The following is a 19,724-nucleotide window of genomic DNA, read 5'->3' on the forward strand; positions in this document are numbered from 1 at the left end:
ATAGATGACTTTTGAAAATGAATGAATCACTAAAATACATTTATGAAATGGTTCTTAATTACAGAAGAAAAAAGTAGAGACCATTTCATGGCAGATTATATAAACTTTTTGAATGTCTCCTGGAAGTTATTCAAAGAATTCTAGTTCTCTATGAATAATTCTACTATGAGCAGATTACTTTGTGCCAAAAAATAAAAAATATAAATTTGGAAAAACAAAAGCTTAATCATAGAAGAAAACAGAGTTCCAAAGTTAGAAATTTGTTTTGAAAAACGAAGGTCGAATTCACAGTCTCTCAAAACACTGTGTGTTATTCAAAAGTCAGTGTTATTGTTTGGAGAAAACATCAAATCTTCTAAGTCTGAAAAGAATTTGTCTACCATTGTAGGTGAAAGTTGGATTACCTTGTTAAGAAGATTAATTGCACAAAGTTGCGAAGCATCGCCGTCAGCATTGGTCGCGTTAGCAATGTTCGAATTGGATGGTACCTGTGTGCCGCTTTCCTCTTGTACCTCACCGTCAGCATTTTGCGTCTGTGAGATCTCAATGAATGCCGTCATCAGAATTGTTAGCCGCTGAGGACAACACTGAGCATGGGCCTTTACCGGGTCCAGCAAAGCATCAACATCCATTGGCATGACTGATGGGAGGGTTAGACAGATGTCTAACACGCATTCTTCTCCACATAGCAGGCGTCGTAGAACAGGTAAGATGCAATCTTGCCAGATTGGTCTGAATGACATAAACCATGTGGTATTTAATTCTCTTAACAAGTTAATCCCAAAATTTGGACTATGCGCTCACGACACTTCATCGCCAGAAGAGTGTTCTCCACGGTGATCTGGGTATCGCTGGCGATTTGGCTTGCCATATCGGAGCAAAAGGAGCAAAAATAGTATCCCTGCTGCGAGTCCCAAAACGAGAGGCAGTCCGCCAAACACGAAGTTTGGAAAAATTCCTAGGATTGCATCAAAAGGTGCTAGCAGTCCCTAAAAAATCGTCTTAAATACCACTCGTATCAGACATGTTTAAGATACGACCTAACATTTCTGAGAAATGTACAGGGCAGTTTGTAGTTAATAGGGTGTGTATCTCTGCAGAAGTCCTTGCGACTTGCAGATCATAGGTTTCTTTGGCCGAGGTCATTGGCACAGTTTTTTGTAAAAGAATGGCTTTCATTCTGCTCACAGTATCAATTCGTATAGAAGAGATGTTCAGTGAAGGCCATAACGGCGACTCCCGGTCTGTCTTCGTTTTTGGAAACAGTACTTGCATACAGCAGCTGTGATCGTTCAACATAGTGTAACTTCCATTAGAAAGTTGCCTAAAAATTGGATCAATTACTGCAGCTGGTGAACCTTGCAGGTGGTAGGATAAGTTGTTTGAGGAACCATCGCATGCCCCGTGTAAGTTTATACCCTGACATAGGAGAGAACCGCTTAGTGCGTTTTCACAGGTATTGCCACTAACACTTCTTTCCCCCCACTCCAACATCTGTGTGTCTAAGGTAATTCCCAGGATGTCTTGATGTCTTCTTTACCCAACTTTTCATATAGGCCTGCTGTTATACATTTTAAGCAATACTGAAAATGGAAAATTGTAACAGGCAGAGTGATTGTACCGTGTATTATCCATTCAATAGTTGTTTTTTCAGCAACTGTAAATGGCAATCTTTCCATTTTTTCAATGCTCAGCACCGTATAGTCTGCTCCCCTCTGCGCCAATTTGATCTGTTTATCTGTGAGATTAAATTCAGAAAACAATGACGTTGTGTTGATTAAATGCCAAGGCACATAGCCTGAGCGAAGGTTTTGTGATGTCCAGCCTAATAGCATGATAAAACGTACTTGCGACTGACCATGTTGCAACATGACCAAGTCCTGTTCCATTATGCCTATGGCAGAGGATACTATGCTGTCCAAAGAATATATTATGGATGACAGAGTCGTTAACCCATTGTCAACTACAGAGAGAGATTTCTCTAAATTAATACGATCAATTTCTCGTATTCGTTCTGCAGTCTATGCTTGTGTAATCTTCCATGCTTCATTATACGTGGCATAGATACCGGTGTATATAAAACGTTTATGATGCGGTTTGTTCGGTCATTGTAAGAAGTTCCTCAGCTCAGCGCCATCTTTAAGTAAAGATAAGTGTTGTTTCAGGTGAACAGTCAAAATATCGACTACAAAATATCGACTGGACATAATATCGAGTTTTAAATATCGAATGGACAAAATATCGACTGGACAGAATATAGACATCAAAAATATCGTTTTTAAGGTAAGTAATGTAATATCGATTGTTAAAAATATAGACAGTTAAAATATCGAAGTATATAATAGGGAATACCTGTGGAGCTGTGAGGACACCGCCCCCCTTCTGCGGAAGCCTGCCTGTTCCTACCTCCCCTGAGCAAAAGCCTGCTCCTGTCTGAAGCCGCGCCTCGCCGGACCCGCTACGCGGGTCCCGCTTCGCGGTAGCGGTGCAGCAAACGGGAAAAGCACTAACCTCACGGGCAGGGCTGCGAGCGAGAGCGGGGGACTCCGAGGACCAGGAGCCCCCGCGCGCCCATTGACCAGCTGGGCTGCTCTCCCTGCCGGTCCCGCCCACCCTTCTCCTACATCAAAAAGGGCTGTGGGCTGGCGCTTGGTGGAATACCTGTGGAGCTGTGAGGACACTGCCCCCCTTCTGCGGAAGCCTGCCTGTTCCTACCTCCCCTGAGCGGAAGCCTGCTCCTGTCTGAAGCCGTGCCTCGCCGGACCCGCTACGCGGGTCCCGCTTTGCGGTAGCGGTGCAGCAAACGGGAAAAGCACTAACCTCACCGGCAGGGCTGCGAGCGAGAGCGGGGGACTCTGAGGACCAGGAGCCCCCGCGCGCCCATTGACCAGCTGGGCTGCTCTCCCTGCCGGTCCCGCCCACCCTTCTCCTACATCAAAAAGGGCTGTGGGCTGGCGCTTGGTGGAATACCTGTGGAGCTGTGAGGACACCGCCCCCTTCTGCGGAAGCCTGCCTGTTCCTACCTCCCCTGAGCGGAAGCCTGCTCCTGTCTGAAGCCGCGCCTCGCCGGACCCGCTACGCGGGTCCCGCTTCGCGGTAGCGGTGCAGCAAACGGGAAAAGCACTAACCTCACCGGCAGGGCTGCGAGCGAGAGCGGGGGACTCTGAGGACCAGGAGCCCCCGCGCGCCCATTGACCAGCTGGGCTGCTCTCCCTGCCGGTCCCGCCCACCCTTCTCCTACATCAAAAAGGGCTGTGGACTGGCGCTTGGTGGAATACCTGTGGAGCTGTGAGGACACCGCCCCCCTTCTGCGGAAGCCTGCCTGTTCCTACCTCCCCTGAGCGGAAGCCTGCTCCTGTCTGAAGCCGCGCCTCGCCGGACCCGCTACGCGGGTCCCGCTTCGCGGTAGCGGTGCAGCAAACGGGAAAAGCACTAACCTCACCGGCAGGGCTGCGAGCGAGAGCGGGGGACTCCGAGGACCAGGAGCCCCCGCGCGCCCATTGACCAGCTGGGCTGCTCTCCCTGCCGGTCCCGCCCACCCTTCTCCTACATCAAAAAGGGCTGTGGACTGGCGCTTGGTGGAATACCTGTGGAGCTGTGAGGACACCGCCCCCCTTCTGCGGAAGCCTGCCTGTTCCTACCTCCCCTGAGCGGAAGCCTGCTCCTGTCTGAAGCCGCGCCTCGCCGGACCCGCTACGCGGGTCCCGCTTCGCGGTAGCGGTGCAGCAAACGGGAAAAGCACTAACCTCACCGGCAGGGCTGCGAGCGAGAGCGGGGGACTCCGAGGACCAGGAGCCCCCACGCGCCCATTGACCAGCTGGGCTGCTCTCCCTGCCGGTCCTGCCCACCCTTCTCCTACATCAAAAAGGGCTGTGGACTGGCGCTTGGTGGAATACCTGTGGAGCTGTGAGGACACCGCCCCCCTTCTGCGGAAGCCTGCCTGTTCCTACCTCCCCTGAGCGGAAGCCTGCTCCTGTCTGAAGCCGCGCCTCGCCGGACCCGCTACGCGGGTCCCGCTTCGCGGTAGCGGTGCAGCAAACGGGAAAAGCACTAACCTCACCGGCAGGGCTGCGAGCGAGAGCGGGGGACTCCGAGGACCAGGAGCCCCCGCGCGCCCATTGACCAGCTGGGCTGCTCTCCCTGCCGGTCCCGCCCACCCTTAATTACCCATTAGAACCACTACATAGAGGAAGCAGTCCCCCCGCTGCGCGGGAGCGCGCGGGAGGGCGCCGGGAGAAGCCCGGGACAAGGGCGGGACCGTCTGTGGCCGTCCGGGGCCGAAGGAGGCTGGGCTGGGCCACCCCTCTTTCCTCACCTGAAACTACGTAATCTCTGTCAACGGAGGACTCGAATACGGAGATGCCCTCACCAGCACTTTGTGAAACCCCTTCAAGGGTGGGGGGAACTAACTCAGGCACACTGGACAATTATTTTAAATCCTCCAAAGGGGACGGGGGCAAAGAAAACTCTTTGGAGAGGCGTAGGGCGGAGCGTCGCCGCTCTATTGAATCCATGAAGAGCACGCCCCTCACCGACATAATCCCGTACCCTACTTCCCATGAGGATGGCACTGCCACTGATAGGCGAAATCTACTATCACCAGAGGACTTTCCTCTATTATTAAGGGAGACCTCGAACACCCCTGGTATCTCGCCCGAAAAGACTATAGAGATCGTCCCATCCACATCATCCCAAATGGCAGTGGATTTGGTTACCCAAACCCCCCCGGGGAATAAAAACAAGAAAAACAAGCCAAAGCACAGTGCCATGGTGGAGTTGCATGGCCCTCCACCCAGCAAACGTAGAAGAAAGACAAGGGGGGGACAGGGGAAATCTAAACTATCCCATTTAGATTTTGGAAAAAAACTCAAAACTGTACCCTCCCTTGGCAGGGATAATGATATGGCGCCTATTGAGATCCCTCCCAATGATACCAGTTCTAACACGGCCACTCCCATTAGTGATCCAGCGGCTAATACGTCTAAACCAGTACCTTCTCCTACATCCCTGGGAAGTATTGAATTCTTACTTCGTTCACTTTTACAGCCCATTAGTGAAAGTCTGAAAAAGGTGGAGATAAGGCTTACCATCTTAGAGGCTACTCTTACTACCTTGAACACCTTAGTTAGTAAGCAAACTAAATGTACGGGGTCTAATCCTCCTATAGCCAATCATCTGAGAACTGGAGATGAGCAGGGTATTACCATAGCCCCTCCTCAGGGTATACCCACTGCCCCCCCCCTGCGGCCGCTTATGGCCATTCAAGTTCCGGCCCCACGAAACAACATAACTAATAGGCCTACTGAACCACTACACACTGCCCCCCATAGCTCTCAGACAGGGAATAATTCTGACCTTTCTCAAGCTGATAACACTTCCTCTCCCCCTCCGGCCCAACCCGCCCCAAGACCTCGGAGGCCGGACCTGCCGCCAGAAGCCAATAGGCTCACGGTGGTGTTAGCAGGGGCCCCTCAATTACAAAGAGGAGAAAATGAAGATTTCCAATCCCTGAAGAAAAAAGTCATCAAATGGCTGAATTGGAACCGACCCCTGCCACCACAATTCAATAATGAGATTATCATGGTCAGAAGGGTCCCCTGGCTAGGGAAGACGAGGAAGTCAATAATAGGGATTGTATTTTGGTAACCTTTAAAGACCCGGGCACTGTCCTGCACATCTGCGAAGGGGTAAATCGCTCGCTGGACTCCACTATCCAAACCCTGCCAGTATCCTTCTTTTTTCCCCCAACTCGCATGCATTACGATCAACAGCACGAAGAGTGGACAAGGGTGGAACGCAGACACAGGCATACAGACTATGCCAGACGACCACATTTCCAGTTACCTGACACACCCTATTTTCACTTCAATCGCTTCAACTGCCTGAATGGTTTGGACGGGGTTGATTGACTGCCAACTAGCAACCCTGCGACTCTGGCGACTGGCTCTCCAACACACCCTCATCCATCCGCCCCCACTGATGGTAATGTTCTTGAACAATTGATTGACCCAGAACCTGCAACCGTCCCTGTCCATCTTTCTGGCACGACACCCAGCACCCCAGGACTTTTGAGATTAATATGGTGGAATGTCGCCGGATTGGCCAACAAATTGACCGATCCCGACTGGGCGAACTACATTGAGACTGGAGATGTTTGCATGTTCCAGGAAACCTGGGCAAGAGAAGATCATGGGCATCAAGGTTTCCAGTCATTTTTCATTCCAGCTAGGTGGGAGGGTAAAGGACGCCCGTCAGGCGGGCTTACAACATGGGTTGCTTGTCATCTAGGCTGTAAGGCTACACGGTTATCAGTCAGCTCTGACGATATTCTTGCGGTCTCACTATCCTGGCCAAATCAAACTAAACTTGTTTTAATCAACATCTATTCCAGGCCTGTGGGAATTGCCAAGGAATCGCCGACCATAGCTGAACTTACGAACTATTTAACCGAGCTACCGAGGGACTCATTCTACCTGGTGGGAGGGGATTTTAACTCGCATTTTGAGCCACTACCAGGTCTCCTAGAGGGATTCTCATTGGAAGAAGAGGCTAGATGGGCGGTGCCCGCGGTTGAAGCTCCCCCACCGAGGGCATGGACCCCACTTGCATTACAAGTCACAGCCCTCACCCTAAGGTTCGGACTTAGAGCCTGTAACGGGCGAATGAGATCCGACATACCCAGCAGAACCACCTACAATAGGGTGGGAAGAGAGTCTCGCTTGGATTATGTCATGGCCCAAGTAGAGAAGTGGTCAACCATTCGAGACTTTAGGGTAATGGAAAGGGTAGACAGTGATCATAATGCACTAGAGCTCGACCTAGCCCACCCTGACCCTCAGACTCCAATGATCGCTCTGGAGGGGAGCAAACCGGCGCTTCTCCTGGAAAACAGCAGGAGAAGAATCAGGTGGGAGCATTTGGCTGCAAGTGAGAAGAAACTTCCCATGCTTTATGAGGGAATGATTCCAATATTGGAAACTGTGGGGAGTTTGGAGGCGGAGGTGGATAATAAAGATGCCCAGGTTAAAATAGGTAAGGCTCACGAGAACCTCATAAAAGCAGCGGGCCCTATCCTCTTTAGTAATACACGGAAACCAACTAGGGGGCAGCACTGTAAGTTCTCATGGTACAACCAAGCATGCAGAAGGGCAAAAGGGGAACTTGTCAGATCCATCAAGGAGGGTTTAGGGGGGGATACTTTAAGAGAAAGAAGACGGGCTTATAAGAAACTTGCTGCCCATGCCAAAGCTGAATGGGAGGAAAATAAGTGGGAAGAACTCACTAAGGCCCTAGCAACGAAATATCAGCGGCTGTTCTGGAGGATAGTGAGTGGGGGGTCGGGAAATCTCCAAAGGGCAATCGAGCCAAACATTGCTCCAGAGGTCTGGCAGGCACATTTCCAGTCCTTATACAGCTCTGAACCAGGAGAACTAATCTCTGACACCGGGGTTGGCTGGCCAGACTATGAAGGGGATTTAATAACACTGGGCGAGGTTACGGCTGCTATAGCCGGACTCTCCTCGGGAAAGGCGCCAGGACTGGATGGCCTGCCTGGGGACCTGTTTAAACAGGAACCTATTGTCTGGGCCCCCTATCTTGCTGCTCTTTTTAATGGAGTGCTCAGTGGCATGGAAATCCCCAGTACTTGGCTGGGGGCGGAGGTGGTGCCCATCTTTAAAAAGGGCTCGCCTCTCCTCCCAGTCAATTACAGACCGATTAGTTTAATTGATGTTGCGCAGAAACTGTTCGGCAGGGTTCTGCTGAACCGGCTTCAGGACTGGGCAGAGGAGGCGGGTGCCCTCAGTCCCTACCAGGCAGGATTTAGGAAGGGGGTTTCTACAGTGGACCAGGTTTTTAGACTAAACATTATCTACTGGAGGACAGCAATACTCGAGGGCGGGAGTCTCTATACCATCTTTGTGGACCTACGGGCCGCATTCGATCTGGTCCCCAGGGGGAAACTCTGGAGCGTCCTGGCAGAGATGGGCGTTCCTCCGGACATCCTATTAATCCTGCAGAGGCTGCATTACAACAATTATGCCCGAGTGAGGTGTGGAAGGTCCGGGGAGCTCACTGAAAGGTTCCCCGTTGACCGGGGGGTAAGGCAGGGTTGCGTGCTGGCTCCGACCCTGTTCTGCCTCTTCGTCAACGGGGTAATCGCCCACTTGAATGCCACTGACTATACTGACGCTCCCAAATTGAATGGCAGCAGGGTTCCTGCAATAATGTTTGCAGATGACACCCTGCTGCTATCTAAAACCCCTATGGGGATACAGAGGATCCTCGACTCATTTGTGACCTTCTGCACCGACAGGGGGTTGGAAATTAACGCGACTAAAACAAAGTTCATGGTTTTGAACCCGAGCCAAAAACTGCGGCCGAACCCGATTCTAGGAGCAGTACGGCTCGAGAGAGTATCCACCTTTGAATATCTTGGTGTGACTCTTAACGAAACCATGTCCTGGGGATCCCATCAGAGTAGGGCGAACCTTAAATTGACACAAACTACCGGGGGTATTGCCCGGATGATGATTGGCTCTTCATACCGCCCGCTGGGGTCACTTATCCAGATATATAAGGCCCAGGGGAGCGACATTGTACGGGGCTGAACTTTGGGGACATAAATCATGCCGCAGTCTGTCACTAACAGAGAACAATTTTATTAGGCAGATAGCCGCACTCCCGCCCAGCACCCCGCTCCTTCCCCTAAGGCTTGATCTAGGTCTACGACCAATAGCCGAAGAAATAGGACTGAGACCCATAGCCTTTTGGCGTAGGCTGTGGAGTAGTAACAATCTTGCTGCATACAGGGCGGAGTTGCTGGAATTATTGACCCATCCAAAAGCGCTCCGCATCCCGTGGATAAAATACATCCAAAACACTTGCATGGAACTAGGGCTATCTGACTTATGGTATGATCCACCCAGCGCTGTAACAAATATCTCCAAAAGATTTCTGGCTAATGCATACTTTGAACAAAAACGAGCGAGGGCCCTAGACAGCCAGGCCGAAGGGTCACTATCGTCGGCATTTGTACAAAGCAAGGACCTATATAGGTTTGAGGGGGTCCTGGATGCCATTTCCCCAGTGCTGGCCAGAAAGCTCTTCCTTCAATGGAGATACGGCACGCTGCCATTTCGATCATTTACCAGTTCCTGGTCATCCCCCCCTTCCACCAAGCAGTGTCCGGCCTGTGATGCCACGGAGGAAACTGATCTACATGTGGCTTTTTTCTGCCCAGCCTATAAGGTTGCAAGGAAATATTGGCTGTTGCCGCTGATAAGAAATATGGGCTGCAGGGAATATGCGCCAATGTACAGGATTTTAAAGTCTGATGTTTCAGGTCCAACTGTGTTTGCTCTGGCTAAATACCTTACTAATGTCTGGTACACTCGTAATCGCATTTTAAAGACCCTGGTTTCCCCCTAAAATTTTAAGACTCACAGCTTTTAATGCATTTTAGTATATTATTCTAATGTTTTATATTGTAATGCACTGATTCTTATTTTGTATATGTGTATTGTGTATCTTTTATGGCAAAATGGCCGAAATAAAGATTGGAAAGTTTAAATATAGGTTATTAAAATTATCAAATTTTTAATACTATTGAATTTTTTATAGTGTTTTTTATGTTATTATATGTGTGAAAAGTGTGTATTTATGTTATAAATAATTTTAATTAATGAAATTTTAATTTTTTAATTTTTGCGTAATTTAATTCTGTAGAGGGTTGTGGGTTTATAGGGGAATAGGGTGGGAAGTAATTTAATTATAATTAATTAAATATGTCAATGTATTTATTGTTATTCATTTTTAATTATTTGTTAATTAATTTATATTTGGTAATTAATTAGCTTTTAATTGGCAATTAATTAAAATGAATTGATTAATTGCTAATTATGTTAATTTTACTAATTTATTTTCTGTAGCGGGTTGTGGGTTTATAGGGGAATTGGGTGGGAAGTAATTTATTTATAATTAATTAAATATGCTAACATATTTATTGGTATTGTTTTAGAATTCATTGTTAATTAATTTTTTATGGGTAATTAATTACATTGGAATAGCTAATTAATTTTATTTAATTGATTAATTGCTAATTATGTTAATTTAATAATTTATTTTCTGTAGTGGGTTGTGGGTTTATAGGGGAATAGGATGGGAAGTAATTTATTTATAATTAATTAAATAAATCAATTTATTTAATTGTATTTAATTTGTATTTGTATTTAATTTGAATTTATTGTAAATTAATGTTTAAATGTTAAATTATTATTTGTTAATTTGTAATTAATTTGTATTAATAATAGTTACATAATTGTAATAATTAAATTTAATTTGTAATTTTAATTGATTAATTATTATATTATATTAAATTCGTAATTACTTTTAATACATTTTTGATAGATATGAATTTATATTTATTGAAATAATATATGAAGTATTTAATTTCCCTACTGTTGCACTCTCTGGAGTGGGAATAGTAATTTTTACCTCCACGCTATCCAACGTTTTCCCTACTGTTGCACTCACTGGAGTTTGAATAGTAATTTTTACCCCTACGTTATCCAACGCTTTCCTCTACTGTTGCACCCACTGGAGTGGAAATAGTAATTTTTACTCCTACGCTATCCAACACTTTCCCTACTGTTGCACTCACTGGAGTGGGAATAGTAATTTTTACCCCTACGCTATCCAACGCTTTCCCTACTGTTGTACTCTTTGGAGTGGGAATAGTAATTTTAACCCCTACGCTATCCAACGCTTTCCCTACTGTTGCACCCACTGGAGTGGGAATAGTAATTTTTACCTCTACGCTATCCAACGCTTTCCCTACTGTTGCACTCTTTGGAGTGGGAATAGTAATTTAAACCCCTACGCTATCCAACGCTTTCCCTACTGTTGCACTCTTTGGAGTGGGAATAGTAATTTTTACCCCTACGCTATCAAACGATTTCCTTACTGTTGCACTCTTTGGAGTGGGAATAGTAATTTTAACCCCTACGCTATCCAACGCTTTCCCTACTGTTGCACTATTTGGAGTGGGAATAGTAATTTTTACCCCTACGCTATCCAACGCTTTCCCTACTGTTGCACCCACTGGAGAGGGAATAGTAATTTTTACCTCTACGCTATCCAACGCTTCCCTACTGTTGCACTCTTTGGAGTGGGAATAGTAATTTAAACCCCTACGCTATCCAACGCTTTCTCTACTGTTGCACTCTTTGGAGTGGGAATAGTACTTTAAACCCCTATGCTATCCAACGCTTTCCCTACTGTTGCACTATTTGGAGTGGGAATAGTAATTTTTACCTCTACGCTATCCAACGCTTTCCCTACTGTTGCACTCTTTGGAGTGGGAATAGTAATTTAAACCCCTACGCTATCCAACACTTTTCTACTGTTGCACTCTTTGGAGTGGGAATAGTAATTTAAACCCCTACACTATCCAACGCTTTCCCTACTGTTGCACCCACTGGAGTGGGAATAGTAAATTTTACCCCTACGCCATCCAACACTTTCCCTCCTGTTGCACCCACTGGAGTGGGAATAGTAATTTTTACCCCTACGCTATCTAACACGTTCCCTACTGTTGCACTCACTGGAGTGGGAATAGTAATTTTAAACCCTACGCTATCCAACGCATTCCCTACTGTTGCACCCACTGGAGTGGGAATAGTAACTTTTTCCCCTACGCTATCCAACGCTTTCCCTACAGTTGCACTCTGTGGAGTGGGAATAGTATTTTTTACACCTCTGCTATCGTACGGTAATAATATTGGATATTATTTAATTATATTATGTTTATATATATATATATATATATATGTTTTAAAAAATATGATTGTACATTTTTTTTTCTAACTTTCATTAATTATTTAATTATTATAAGTTAATTTAAGTATTTTTAAGTATATTTTAGTAATTAATTTTTAATTTAATTCAACACTGTTTTTAAGAAAGTCGATATTTTTTAAAACTATATTTTTGTAAACGATATTTTGTACTCGATATTTTTGTACTTATCTGTTTGTAGATACAAACTCGATATTTTGTCTGTAGATATTTTTTCCTCGATATTTTTGCTAGTCGATATTCTGTCACTCGATATTATGTCAGTGATCCGTTGTTTCACTCCCTTCAGTGTAGACTTGTGTAGCCACTCAAGGCACAGTTTCCCTACACTGTATGATGTTACTATCCCTGGATTTATTTTATTTATTTATTTTCAAAGTTTTATATAGCGCGAACAAGATCTTCGCAGATATCAGAGCGCTTTACATAGTGGGGTACATGAGGGAACATAGTCAAACAAATAAATCAATAGATCACACAGTACAAATAGGTGGCTGCAAAGCCCATCACGTGAGTAATAAGACAACTCATACAAATAAGTAAATGGGTCAAACATGTAGTACAGATCGGTGCAGGGTGTTAACAGAGTTCGAGATAATAGTTCAAGTGTATTTAGCCATGAGGATAGCTTTTACTTCTTTTTTAAAGAGTGTAGTGGAAGAGATAAGCCTGGTTTCGGGAGGGAGTGAGTTCCAAATCCTAGGCGCCATTCCTGAGAAGGAGCGCTTGTATGTTTTTTCCTTCCGGAATCTTCGAGGTGTCAGCAGAAGATTGTTTGTGCCTCTCGTGTTTCTAATTCCCCCAGAGATTGTCAGTTTCTGAGCGAGGTAGCCGGGTGAGTTTAGGTGTACCGCCTTGTGTGTCATGCAGGCGATTTTCAGATGTCTTCTGGCTTCAAAAGGCAGCCAATTCAGGGATTTCAAGTCAGGGGTAATATGGGAGTGCTTTTTTGACCCAGTGATGAGTCTCGCTGCAGCATTCAGAGAAGCTCTTAGTGGTGCGGTTGTAGTTAGGGGGAGTCCGCAGAGGGCGGTGCTGCCGTATTCAATTCGTGGGATGACTAGCGCTTGTACTGCGGTTTGGAAGTCTTTGGCTGGGAGGTAGGGTTTAAGTTTCCTCAGAGTATTGATCTGGAAGTTCGCTCCCTTTGTTGCCTTGCTGATATGTTGCTGCATGTTGAGATTGGTGTCGAGTGTTATGCCTAAAGATTTTGCTGAGTCCACGATGGTGGGTTGGACATTGAGTGCGGTTAGGAGTTTAAGCCAAATTTGAGTGGTGGATATCTTCGCTGGAGGTGAGATCAGAAGGAACTCTGTTTTCAGGGCATTGAGTTTGAGGTGATTATCAGCAAGCCAGGATTGGGTGCATCTGATCGTTGAGTTCAGGAGCAAGATGTCATTGGGGGATTGTAATTTGAGGTAAAGTTGGGTGTCATCGGCGTACATGTGAAAGTGTACATTGGATGCTTGTAGCAAGGTGGTGAGAGGTTCCATGACTAGGTTGAACAAAGTTGGGGATAGAGAGGATCCTTGGGGGACGCCTAGCATTACAGGTATTGGCGAGGACATCAGGTTGTTACTCTTGAATTTCTGCGACCTGTTGTGAAGAAAGGAAGTGAACCACTTGAGAACATTTCCAGATAAACCCATTCTTGTGTTTAGTAGTTCTAGTGGATTCTCATGTTTAACGCTGCCGAATGCTGAAGAGAGATCAAGAAGGATGAGGAGGCAGGTGTCGTTTTGGTCTAGCATTTGAAGTGCATCGTCAATTATGTGAGTCATAGCAGTTTCTGTGCTGTGTCCTGCTCGGAAGCCTGACTGGTGAGGGTTGAGGAGATCAAATTGCTCAATGTGTTTAGTCAATTGTAGTTGTGCGCATTTTTCCAGCAGTTTGGCGAGAGTGGGAATATTGGTGATGGGACGGTAATTGTTGAGATCAGAGGGGTCAGCTGTAGGTTTCTTTAGTAGAGGTGTGACCTGACCAACTTTGAGGGAGTCAGGTATGCTTCCTTGTTGGAGAGAGCTGTTGATACTTTTAGTCCAGAGAGGGAGAAGCAAAGGGGTAAAGTCTTTTACTGCGGAGGCAGGGAGGGGGTCCGTGAGGTGATTGGATGGTTTCAGGGTGCTGAGCAGTTTGCCAATTTCTTCTTCCGAGTATGTGCCGAAGGTTGACCATGTAGCATTGTTTTTTGGTTCAGTGGGTGCTAGGCATTGGGGTTTGGAGTAGAGGCTTGCGTCAATGAGGAGATCGCTTTTTATTTTGTCAGTTTTTTGGATAAAGAAAGCAGCGAAGTCTTCACAGGAGGGTGCCTCACGCCTAGTGTTGAGTGGTTGGGGTTGCTCCTTGGATTGTGAATTGATTAGCTCAAACAGTTTGCTCGGGCGGTTTTTTGCTTGGTCGAGTTGGAGGCTGAAGAAGTCTGATTTTGAGCGTTTTTTTTTCCTGAAGTAGGCGTTTCTCTTTTTCTTCAGATCTTTTAGGTGCATTGCAGAGGGAGCTGATCTCCAGGTACGCTCTGCCATTCGCATGTCTCGTCTATCCTCATTGAGACTCCCGCCGTACCATGGTTTGGAGATTTTAGTAGAGACTCTTTTCAGCTCCATAGGTGCAGCCTCATTAATTATAGAGGTCATAGCGTTGAGATAGTGGTCAGTCAGAGTTTGGACGTCCGTAGCGCCTGTCGGTGGGAGTAGGAGATTGCAACTGTTAGGGGGCAAAGAGCCTGGGTTGAGCTTTTTCGAGTCTCTTTTCCAGACTTTGGGCTTGGAGAGTTGAGCCGGGTTAACTTTGACTTTTTCATTGATAAAGAATGTGACAATATGATGATCTGACCAGTCACAGGGTTGGATGGACTCGAGTTGGATAGAGAACTCTTTGGAGATGATCAGGTCGAGGGTAGAACCTTTCTCGTGGGTCGGGCTGTTGCATATTTGGGTGAGGTTAAGGGCATCGAGGACATTTTTAAGACTATTTACCACTGCGTCGTTGCGATCGTTCCCGTGGAGGTTGAAGTCACCAAGGTATATTTGGGTGAGTTGCCGTCCGGAATTGGTTGAGATCAAATCCATGATTTGTTGGGAAAAGGTGAAGTTGTCCCTGGGTGGGTGGTAAATGCTGTGAAGAGAGCATATCGGTTTGCCCTCACTAATAATGTCGAGGCAGATGTATTCCCAGGATGTTGGGGATGGTAGGGAGGTGGAATTGACTTTCTGAACAGAGAGGTTGTTCCTGTAGATGCATGCGATTCCACCACCTATTTTGCCTGTTCTGTCGAGCCTGATAATGTGGTAGTTGGGAGGAACCAAGATGTCCATTATAGGTGTCGAAGATTCAGTTAGCCAGGTTTCAGTCAGGATGATTAGGTCAAGGTCCCGCGATAAGAGGAGGTCAGCAATGGCGGCGGAATGTTTCTTGGCTGATCTGCAGTTGAGAAGAGTGCATTTGAGACGGGGTGTGTTGAGGGTGGTAGATGGTTCTAGAGAGAGGGGGACTTTTCTAAGGTTATTGGGGATGGAGAATCTGCTGTTTAGTGTGGGTGGTCTAAGGGGATTTGAGTGTATCGTGGAAATGGATGCTGTCTTTGAACATATCTTGGATCTGGCCTAGTGAATGTGAACCCTTGTGTCTTATTCAGGAATCTATCTTGACAGTTGTTTGTGTCTGTGGGTTAGATTATAATTTTAATCAAAATTAGGGAGGAGGAATAGGTGTCCCAACCATTTCCCCAGGTTAGATGCGTAAATCAGAATTAGACTAGGACACTTGTAACTACGTTACAACTGGTTTGTTAGATAACCCTCATAAATGCTATGGTAACTTGCGGTTTATATCGGTTTTCCGCCCCACATATGCGTTGTGGCATTTATCATCGGGTTGTCTTTCGTGCTGTATGCCAGCCTCAAACCATAAGGCAACCTCTGGTATAGCGTAGTAGTGTCCATAGAAATGTGCACATACCCCCACAAAGAAGGTTATTGTTAAAAGACAGTTCTACATCCAAAAATACATTTTTAATTTTGAATGGATGTGAACTGTTGTTAAAAGGTTGATGGGTATGCCCTTGGATCTAGTTACTGGATCCTTGCATATCACTTGTAACAAAACGTCAACATGTTTCAGCTCCTTTTTGCCCAGCTGGGTCTGTGGAGCCTTCGTTAGGACAAATACAACAAATTAAAATCATTTACTCACACGATTCGTGCAGTATTCAGTGGTCTTTTATGTTACCCACTTTGTTTTGCACAGGTTCAATTTACCTGTAACGAAAATTAAATGTAAAAACTTTTTTTCAACATTAGAGGTATATCTATGCACAAAAGTACAACTTCATTTGTTTACATCTTGCATTAATGTATGCATTATTCTCACATCTTTAGCTACATGGGAATTCTTATGGCGAGTTATAGTGGCAGGATTGGGGGTGAAAACTCCGTATTACAGATACTAATAGTGGTTACTGTTAGTGTGTCAAAGTTTGTCTTCCTGTAGGTATGGCCAAATGTTGTATGTGGCTAACCCTTGATTTGCGAGGGAAACTGTATGTCTGTTCAAGTCTGATGTTATGAATGTAATGAAAGACCAGTGTTGTATGAGTCTGTTCACACACTATTCCTCGATAATGATGAAATGAGGAGGAGGAGCTTAGCGCGCACCCAAGATGGTCGCGTGAGCTCAGAGCTCCCGGACCTTCGCCACCTCCATCGACTATCCTGCAACTAATCCTGATTTGGACGACGGGCTTTTGTGGTCGAGAACCTGCTGATCACTTATCCGTTTGCGAATTTCGATTTGGTCTCCGGGAACCGAATATATGGATTTTTTAATATTTGCGGCCTGCTCCATGGCACTGCCCCGGGCTTGCCTACTCTGCCAGCCGGGTAGTAATTGAATAACAACGGCCTGCGCTAACCTCCCTTGCCCGGTCTTCTACTTTCAGCTTCGATTCTGACGAGCCTACGTCATTGACCTTGCCTTGGTCGCCCTGGTTGCTTGCTCCACTCAACTGTTCGCAACATCGCTCGGAGATCCGGACTTTCTTGCTCTTTGCCTAGTGACTGGTCCTCACTTTATTCTCTGAGCTTCTGCGGGCACATCGAGTGTAGCCATTTTCACTAGGTCTCAGAATACCCTCCGGGGCACACGACCTAAGATGGCCACCAAGCCTGAAGCAGAGAGGCGCAAGACCACACCGGCAGCTCGAGGAGGTCCTGTCCAATCCAACGTCATGGACCGATATACCCTCACTAAGAGCTCTCCGAGCGGAATGGCTAAACCCCCGGCCGGCATTGAGGACGAATCCCTGCTGGGTGATGACCCGTCGTTGAAAGACGTCATGTGCGCCATTGCTGGGATGAAGGCCGCGATGGGACAACAGTATGAGGCCCTAACCCACAAGCTGGACACTGTTGCCATAGATGTCAATCTGATCAGGGCGGATCTTGCAAAAACCAACGAAAAGGTCAAGTCTCTCGACCTGAAGACTACTAGTCTTATCACCGACATCTCTGACCTACAGACGGAGGTCGGTAATCTGAGATCCGCCCGTGACTATCTCTCCCATCGCCTGGACGATTTTGAGGGCCGAGCACGACGGAACAACGTCCGACTGGTCGGTGTCCCGGAGAAGACGGAATCGTCAGCTGTGGACCTACTGGTGGAGGACCTTGTCCTAAATCATTTAGCGCCCAAGGGCCTGAGCAAGTTTTTTGCAGTAGAACGGGCCCACCGTGTCCCGGGTGGCCCGCCCAAGCTGGGTGCCTCTCCGCGCCCCATCATTGCGCGGATTTTCAACTTTCGTGACAGAGATGTGATACTGCAGGCTTCCCGCACATCAGGCCCCACGGAATATGAGAACGCTGCGGTCAGCTTTTACCCGGACTTCACCCAACAAGTCCAGAAGCAGCGGCTGGGATTTCAAGGAGTGAAGAAGAGACTGAGAGACAGGGACATGAAATATGCCATGCTTTTCCCGGCTCGATTGCGTATCGTCCACAACGATAGAACATTTTTCTTTGACCATCCTGAAGCGGCTAATGACTGGTTGGACTCGCTGCCTACGGGACGAGGGCGATTTGAACAATCGGAACCTTCCGGTGGAGCGGAGGGCGGCCCGACGGAGCAGGAATAGGGAGCGACATCGGCTCCCGGACCAACGTTTTGACTTTCGGCAGTGGTTCGATGCTATACTGATAATGATTGCTACTCCATTGTCTTACTGGGGTGTGGGTGAGGGGCGGGTGAGACTTCCTCCTCTGGGGTTCTTTTCGTAGATTAGTTGTATGTTAGGGCGACAGGCACGCTGCGAGTTGGGGTGGCTTTTGAGTCTAACGCAGGGGTGCGGGGTGGGGGGTATGATGTTGTTCTGGGGGGTTGAGAAGTTCAGGGATGTGTTTCTTTGTTTTTTTCAAGGCATAATGCTGATGATCTTCTGTGTTGTGGTGTCGCGGCTGGTGTGGGGGGGGACTTGGGGTGGAATCTGGGATGGGGGGTAGGGGACTACGGATACTGTGTTGGAACGTAAATGGTCTGTGAGACAGAATTAAGCGGGGAGTGGTCTTGCAGTTACTGAGACGCTTGTCCCCTGATGTGGTTTTGCTTCAGGAAACGCACTTGCTGGGTAACACTTGCCACGCCATGAATAGGCGTGGCTATCGTCTCATTGCACACTCAGGCTTCACTTCTGGCTCCAGAGGGGTGGGCATTCTAATCCGGACCTCCCTCCCCCTCGCTGTTGACGACATTATACTTGATGATAGAGGGCTGTACGCCGCCATTGTGGGGCGTTGGGAGGGTAGGGTGGTTACATTATTTTCTGTTTACATACCCCCAGGTCTTCAAACTACGACCTATGCAGATCTGGGAAGAGTGATTCTGGGAGTCCCCGAGGGTTTGCTTGTAGTCGGGGGAGACTTTAATTCCGTAGTATCTGGGATGTGTGATCGTTACCCTCCCCGAGTTCTCGCTAAGTTCCAATCCTGGCTTGGGGACTTCATGGAGGCGCTGGGGCTGACCGATTGTTGGCGCTTACATCATCCTGGGCAACAACAGTATACCTTTCACTCTGGGGCCCACGGCAGCCTTTCGAGATTGGATTATGTTTTGATGCCCTCCTCCCAGGCTTCCCGTATAGGGGAGGTGAAACATCTTGCCAGGGGTATTTCGGATCATTCCCCACTGTGGTTGGTTGTGAACGCAAATGGGGGATCGGAGGGTCGAGTGGCCCCGATCAACCCATGGTACCTCCGTGATCCTAAGATTAGAGCGGAACTACTTAAGACAATTGATCAATACTTTGCCGAAAATGTGGGGTCAGTATCCTCTTCTGTCTCCTTGTGGGAGGCGTACAAAACTGTAATTCGGGGGCAGGCCCTCTCGTCGATTGGCAATGTTAAGAGATGTAGACGAGAGGAGGTTGTTCGTCTTGAGACTGAAATTACCGTTCTTGAGGGAGAGTTTGATGCTGGGGTCTCCCCTGAGAGGCTTCATCTGTTGGACCTAAAACAACATGAGTACAGAGCTCTGGTGACTGATGCAGCGAAGGAGATGAGTCGTGAACAGCAGGGACGTCTGTATGATGTGGGAGATAAGGCTGGGAAGTTGCTTGCTTGGTTGGATAGGAGAGAATGCGCGAGTCGAGTGGTTCCTGTTATAGTTGACGCGAATGGTGAAAGTATCACGGACCCTGCTGGGATTGTTGAGAGGTTCGCCGATTATTTTCGGGTAGTGTACTCCCCTGTGTCCGATAGACCGGAGCAGGACTCCCACATGCTTTTACGCGATATCTCGCTGCCATGCTTGTCTGATTCAGAGAGGGACCTGCTGGAAGCTCCGCCCACGGAGGATGAAGTTGTGACCGCTATCCGTTCGAT

This window comes from Lissotriton helveticus, chromosome 8 (genome assembly GCF_964261635.1).
Source record: "Lissotriton helveticus chromosome 8, aLisHel1.1, whole genome shotgun sequence".
In the NCBI taxonomy this organism is placed as follows: Eukaryota; Metazoa; Chordata; class Amphibia; order Caudata; family Salamandridae; genus Lissotriton; species Lissotriton helveticus.